Raw genomic sequence first — 7,500 nt, 5'->3', positions numbered from 1 at the left:
GAGAGAGAGAGAGAGAGAGAGAGAGAGAGAGAGAGAGAGAGAGGTGACGACACTCAATCATTTGCTTGGCCTCAACTTTAATATGACAATGACCAGCCAAAAATGCATAGAGATAGATGGATAGAGACATAAGGATGATGACTGGGCGAAGGATAGAAGGATGACAGACAAACATTAACCGGTACTCTTGCAGCTGCTCAATGACCGCTGAAGGGATTTTGAAGCTTTGCACAATTGTACAGGATGGCGTAATAAAGGGCGAGCCAACTTACATTTAAACGGCCAGGCCTCCCACGCCCTTCTCGTGGGACACGGTGGGAAATGAGCCACCACTGTGGCCACAGGGAACACATGCACGTACACACACGAAGTGAGAGAGAGAGAGAGAGAGAGAGAGAGAGAGAGAAGGGGCTTCATAAACAGCCCTTCTTCAAAATTAAACAAAGAACATGGACAAAAATAAGCTTAGAAGTTGGGTGAGAACAAAACAGAATAACAAAATATTTCAGGAAAGGTGTGAACAGAGAGAGAGAGAGAGAGAGAGAGGAGAGAGAGAGAGAGAGAGAGTGTGTGTGTGTGTGTGTGTAAGGCTCCATACACAATAACACAAAATAGATAATTTTCATTTACGATTTGGACTGGAAGTATAGATTATAAGAAGTCTTAGCCTAGCTATGCTAAATAATCAACTATCATCATTGGAATCGTTTTATTTTAAAGCCTTATTACTACAGGAAGCCTTTTGCTAGAATTTTTTTTTAATGAAATAAACAACTGATTTATTAAAGTCTGCTCATAAAATGTTCACGTAAAGATTGCTAGTCTTACACTACAGTATTTTGTATAATTCTGTTATTCAAAATTAGTAGGCCACATATTCAATCCTCTGTGGTAGGGAAAGAGTGAGAAATTGAGAAATTTATAAATACTTTTCGAAGATATTTATGTTGGCCATAAAACCCAGGAAAACGCTATATCACGGACTTTTTAAATCAATTTTCTCTCTCTCTCTCTCTCTCTCTCTCTCTCTCTCTCTCTCTCGTACATAAAACAATACTTGAGAATAAACAGAAACAAGATTACAAGCAACGAATCAATTCTCTCTCTCTCTCTCTCTCTCTCTCTCTCTCTCTCTCTCTCTCTCGTACATAAAACAATACTTGAGAATAAACAGAAACAAGATTACAAGCAACGAATCAATTCTCTCTCTCTCTCTCTCTCTCTCTCTCTCTCTCTCTCTCTCATAAAACAATACTTGAGAATAAACAGAAACAAGATTACAAGCAACGAATCAATCCCGAAAACTTCTAAACCACCGAATTTCCTATTCCAGGTCACGTCATCTGAGGAACTACTTCAAAGGAACCTCTCGTCTTCCAACTCTCCCGATCAGAAAGACCAAAGACCGACTTGTGATGCCCGGGGAAGGACCAATAGGACCTGCCATGACCGAGGACTCTCGCGACCTGCTACTCATGACTAGAATACTCAAGCTTATCCTATAGGACCCAGAGAACAGGTCACTCAAGATATCGGAGCCAGATGTTGATGTCAAGACATTGAGAAAGTGTTATTCAAAAGTGGAAAAAAAAATAAAGTGGTCAAGTGGCTTTGTGATATCGACAACGAACCTAATGCAAAAAAAGGGAGGTTTCAATGATCTTTATGCTGCTTTTAACCAGACTGCATAAACTAATCGTTATATTTTTACAGCAATAACTTTCAACACACAAAAAATATCAATCCGTGAAACCTGTAAAAAATACAAAGATAGAATCTTGATGTTCCTATTAGTTCTATTTTACTATTAATATAAATATATCAATTTAAATATTGCTTTTACACCTGTCTATATTAAGGAAAAGTATACCAAGATCATTAAGAGAAAATACCGTAAACTAAGAAGTGAAAACTGAAAGACTATCTTGCAAACTGTCGTTCTTGATTACATTTCACGAACCCAAAACAAGCAGACTAATCTTGTGCGTAAACACAAAGTGTTCGGGAGTGTATTCTTTGCAAAACCGTTCGGCTGAGCTAATCCAGTCGCAAGTTGACTCTCAAAATAGCCCGTCATTCTGTGCTAGCTAAGAATTGGTGTGCACCATGATCAAGCAAAAGGCTATCATGAATTTCTTATGGTGTGTCCTAACCTTCCTGCTAATACACATCATCTCCTACAAGCAGGTGAGCAAGTCAATATTATGTTTAAATGAGTTGTAACTGAATATTATCCAGGATACTAAAAGTGGTATGAGAATGACACTGTTTATTCATTAAGTTTATAATTTCGTATTTTGCATATCCAATTTTGCTTCTACTTTCCCCCCCCCCCCCCCAGGAAAGGCTTTGAGTTTTGCTTTATATGAAGATTGCCACGATTGCCTGATTTATTGAAGTAACCTGGCGTCTCGCCGACTATGGAAATCGACATCTGAAGTCTGACATCATGTAAAGATTTCTACAAATTTTCGTAAAGTCTTGTTAAAATGATTCATATGAAATCGAAAACAAAAACTTCTACCAAAACACACTCACAAATTATGACATAATAGGGAAAAATGTTGATGATAAAACTTACCCTTTATTTGGGTCGCAATTCTAATAAATATGGGTGTGTACAGTAATAGTTGTAATCTTACTTTGAACTGAGAAACACGTACCTAGAAAGAGAGAAAAATAGGCATTATTAATAATCATTAAAATATAACACAGTGCTATAAAGATTATGAAATACTGAAAGAAAATTGCTATCAATTGTCACGTCAATTAAACGAATATAAAACAATAGATTCAGAGAGAGAGAGAGAGAGAGAGAGAGAGAGAGAGAGAGAGAGAAAGAGAGAGAGCAAACGCGACTGACATTCAATTCTGGCACTCAGTATTCCAACTTACCAGGACTGACAAAAAGAAACTCTACATAAAGTATAAGGTAGCGTTAAGGTCAAGTGTAAAAATTCAGTCACTTGAGATTATAATATTATTCTCTTTGATGACAAACAACTTTTCTGTGAAAAAAAAAAATCAAAGTCTTGAATGTAATATTCATTTATGATAATTTTATCCTTAAAAGGGCAAGGATGGATTTATCTCAAGCAATATAAATGAGAATACTTAATTGAATAAGTGAATTGTAATGTCAAAGCTTCGTTCACAAAAGGATGACAGACTCTATAGTTACTATTTTATCAAATTCAATCACCATTTAACAGAATACAACAAATTTCACCATAAGTAATGATTCATCAATACAATTATTCAAAAGATTATATCGTTTAAATTCGTGATTTGTGACAATAGTAAAAACACAGGATTCATTTAATTTAATCTCACACTTCCAATTGATTCCTGAGCATATTTCTCAACAAAGTACATCACATTCTAAAGCAAGATAAGGTTTAATATTTGGTAATGAAAGGTCTCTAGTGATTAACATCAATATTACATAAGACTTAACTGGAATTTCTGCTATGTTTTGCTGCTCTGGCGAAAACAGGTCTCCTCTTACTTTTTTTAATATATATACATATAAATAAATTCTACAGTTGAACAAACGAATTGTCCAAGAGAATTTCCCCGGGGCGTCTTTGATGTTATGTGGGGAGCAATTCTTTCTTTTCCAAGATTAAGAAAAAAAGGTCTGATAGTCTCATTTTTCTCAGTGGCTCCGATCATCACCATCTACGTCTTCAGGAGGCAATAATATTAATTATTATCATTATTATTATTATTACTTGCTAAGCTACAGCCCTAGTTGGAAAAGCAGAATGCTGTAAGCCCAATGGCTCCAACAAAGAAAATAACCCAGTGAGGAAAGGAAATAAGGAAACTACAAGAAAAGTAATTAACAATTAATATACATTTTAAGAACAGTATCAACAATAAAATGAATATTTCATATATAAAATATAAAAACTTGAAAAAAACAAGAGGAAAAGAAATAAGATAGAATAGTGCGCCCGAGTGTACACTCAAGCAAGAGAACTCTACCCCAAGGCAGTGAAAGTCTAAAGCAAGCGAAAAACTCCTCCATGACAGATGATCTAAGCCTGTTTCATGAATACCTTTCAATTTGATTCAGCAGAATATATAAACATTATCCACAAAAACGCCAAATCATTAAGATATTGATTTTGTAAATTTTATATTCTAATAAAAGGTTTGTAAATTTCATAAAATACTGTCTTTGCCGATTTGTGTTATGTTCTCTAAAGCCAGTGGTTTCATTATGAAACATTTTCAAATTACCGTATTGCAAAGATAAACTTATTTTTCTATTACCTTTAGGATATATCATCTCGACCATCGTTAAAATTTTCATGATACTAGCTAACGTTCAGTTGATCTTTAAATTGTAAAAACATATTTAATAGTTTCTTTATCTCTTTCTTCAGTAATTAAAAAATAAATTAGTCCTGGAAAATTACACAAATTATTATCTAAACTACTTGGGACACATTTTGTCACTGGTGTAGTGGTAGATTTATCTTGACTTACCTGGTTTTGCAATGGTGTAGTGAGGGAAGAAACAATTTGCGTGAGATTTTTCATAATTATGACCATCTTTTACATTCAGATCTTCCCGGACAAAGCCACTATATTCGTAATACTAAGTATACAGTTGATTCTAATAGTCAGGTCTTCTCCATTATGAGGCTAAATACTACACAGTATTCTAGAAGTTTTATTCCAACTGTAACCAAGTTGCGGAATGATCATCCTAATCGGGTTGTTGAATCAGTAGAACTTCAAAAGTTCAAACTTGCAACAAATGTTTTTTTATGTTGAACAGGCTGACATAAGTCATTTTATAGTTTGTATATGAAATATCTGTTATATTTTTGTTACTGTTCTTAAAATATTTGATTTTAATAGATCATTATCTCTCATATAACTTATATATTTCCTTATTTCCTTTCCTCACTGGACTACTTTTCAATGTTGGAGCCCTTGGGCTTATATCATTCTGCTTTTCCAACTAGGGTTGTAGATTAGCTAATAATAATAATAATAATAATAATAATAATAATAATAATAATAATAATAACATCATTAAAACTTGAAAAACGTTGTAACTAAGTGAGGAAGCAAATGATATTCAGCATATGGACAGTCAACTACAAAACGAATTTCATTAATATAAAAATCCTATTCAAGCACGAAGAGAAGCACTAAGGTGAATTAAAAGTCGGGTATTGAAGAGAAAGTTTGACATTGGAGAACTCCTGCTAATATGTCTACAACAGACAACAGTATCCAACAGAGACGGCGCTTTACATTTTCTCTATTGTGAGCCAAACAAAAAGGAAAACATGAGCATAGAGAGAGAGAGAGAGAGAGAGAGAGAGAGAGAGAGAGAGAGATTTTTTTCATGGAAGAGCATAGAATTAGTTTCGAAGTTCCAATAGTATCCTTATGGCCCTCGATCCCAGAGAGGTTAGTGGATAACTTTTCATATTGGATACTAAATCATTTATTTCTATTAATCACGGACTGAACAATCACTAAGCATTAGCTATCTGTAGTACTAGAAGTATTTCGTTAAATTTAAAACATTAAAATTATGGAAGTTCTTGAGAGAGAGAGAGAGAGAGAGAGAGAGAGAGAGAGAGAGAGTTGGAACATGGAGAAGATTTTCACATCTAAAAGTTAGAAGTTAGAAGCTTTAAAAACTTAGATGATTTTATCTAGGGGGGAGGGGGTTTTGACTTCATACCTATAGTACTAGAAAATGAAAAAAATAAATGCCTCAGGAGAAGAAAATATATACCAAATGTGTCTGCTCCGATCTATTCATTTATACCCTAATGTACCATATGAAAGAATTGGTTTTTTGCTAACAAAACACTCCAGGATGGCAAAGACAATGCTAAAACTAATAACCCATTTGTAATTAGATAAACATTTCTAATTTTCATGATTTCCAACAAGTCACCCCAACTTCGTGACTTCTAAAGACCCCAACTCCATTGAAAAGTGTAATTTTCTTCATATTATGAACCAAATTGCAATCAACGACCTCTTCAGCATTTGGATCAAACAAGGACTTCATCAGGGAATTCCTAGGTCGATCAATACCAGACCCGTACTGTGACAAACAACAGAATTGCCAATAATGTTTTTGAACAATTGGATTATGGATCAAATATGGATGTGCCAGAGTCTATCTAGTCTTCTTACATAACGAGTTTTTAATGGAAATTGAGATACATCTGAATATTTAAGAATTACAACTCTCGCGTGTGCAGTGAGTATTCATTTTCATAAAAAAAAATTAACGCTTGACACCAAGGAAGGTATGAGAATCATTTTAATATTGATGAATTGAAGCCAAAATGGAGGGGGCGGTATAAAAACTGGTTTAATTTGGAATAAAATACTAACCAAGGGTAAATATCAATTTTATCCTTTACTTTTCTGAAAGGTCAAATGGAAGTAGTGAGTAATTTTTATTTTTTCTAACGCCAAAATACAAAGGAAAAGGGAGAAAGAAGGGCAGTGCTCAACCAATAAATACGAAAGCGATAGGACTGTGTCAAAAAAAAAAAAATAAAAAAAAAAAATAAAAAAAAAAACAGAAGCAGGCACAAATTTTCAAAGGTGGTCAATTTACGAAAAGAATAAACTAATAGCACCATGCCATTCTAGAATTAACAATTACAACTAACCAGACCCACATATTCCACACGGAATTGGGTATAAGGGCAGCGAAAAAAAAATCACATTCAGTCTTTGAGTTCTGTTTTCGCCTGACTTTTAATTGACAAGCCGAAAACAGAAGCTGATCAGGTGGCACATCATCGTTTCATCATTTCGCTAATGATCCAATCACTTTCCTCTAAGACATCCACTCCTATTAGTCTCCCAAATAACACGCTGTTATCAATCGTTTAAAAAAGCAATCGAGTTATATAAACACATTTTATTATCCCTCAACTGATTAAGAAAAAATCCTACAGCGGGCAAAATCTGGAGCCGGCATACACCAAAGAGCAAATGACAACAGGACTTGCTTACGGAAGCGAGTGATGTAAATAAACACATTGTTGATTCAACTACGAGAGATTAAAATGAGAATTCCCGTGTTTGCTTTCTCCTCCTCCAATCTGCTTCGTCAAGCATGCTGGATTATAGTGTTGTGCTTCAAGATATTAGACGTAAGCATCACGAACAGGAAATAAAGTAAGCAGTGTTGCATTTTTGATAGGGGCCTTTCCAGCCTCCCTTTAAAGTCAGAATTCCTTTTAAAAGCTAAAATAACTTGAGTATATATACTAGCAGCATAATTTTTACTAATATTTCTTTCCAATCTTGAGATCTAAAACTATGCTGCTTTTCGAATTACAATCTCAAATATCAGATGTTACATTTACATTATTTTCACACTGAAGGAACCCCCCCCCCCCCAAAAAAAAAAAAAAAAAAAAAAAAACGCCCTTTTCTCTCACTTCAGCATGCTGTATTTATCATTACAGGGATTATGTATCATCCTTATGACCT

The 7,500-nt window shown here is 34.4% G+C and overlaps 1 protein-coding gene and 1 long non-coding RNA gene across 3 annotated transcripts in view; one reads left to right on the top strand and one right to left on the bottom strand.

Annotated features, from left to right (window-relative positions):
* The window catches only part of Plod (procollagen lysyl hydroxylase), a 432,367-nt gene that overhangs the window by 65,692 nt on the left and 359,175 nt on the right, over positions 1 to 7,500 (bottom strand). The gene's annotated exons all lie outside the window — the stretch shown is intronic.
* The window catches only part of LOC137616704 (uncharacterized), a 45,042-nt gene that overhangs the window by 34,176 nt on the left and 3,366 nt on the right, over positions 1 to 7,500 (top strand). Inside the window, exon 2 of the long non-coding RNA XR_011039490.1 lies at positions 1,334 to 2,187. This is a non-coding gene — a long non-coding RNA (uncharacterized lncRNA). The remainder of the gene's footprint in view (positions 1 to 1,333; positions 2,188 to 7,500) is intronic.

The sequence above is a fragment of the Palaemon carinicauda genome, chromosome 22 (assembly GCF_036898095.1).
Source record: "Palaemon carinicauda isolate YSFRI2023 chromosome 22, ASM3689809v2, whole genome shotgun sequence".
Classification (NCBI taxonomy): Eukaryota; Metazoa; Arthropoda; class Malacostraca; order Decapoda; family Palaemonidae; genus Palaemon; species Palaemon carinicauda.
Note: the sequence above shows the minus strand (reverse complement) of the source record. Positions and strands in the feature narration are given on the sequence as shown.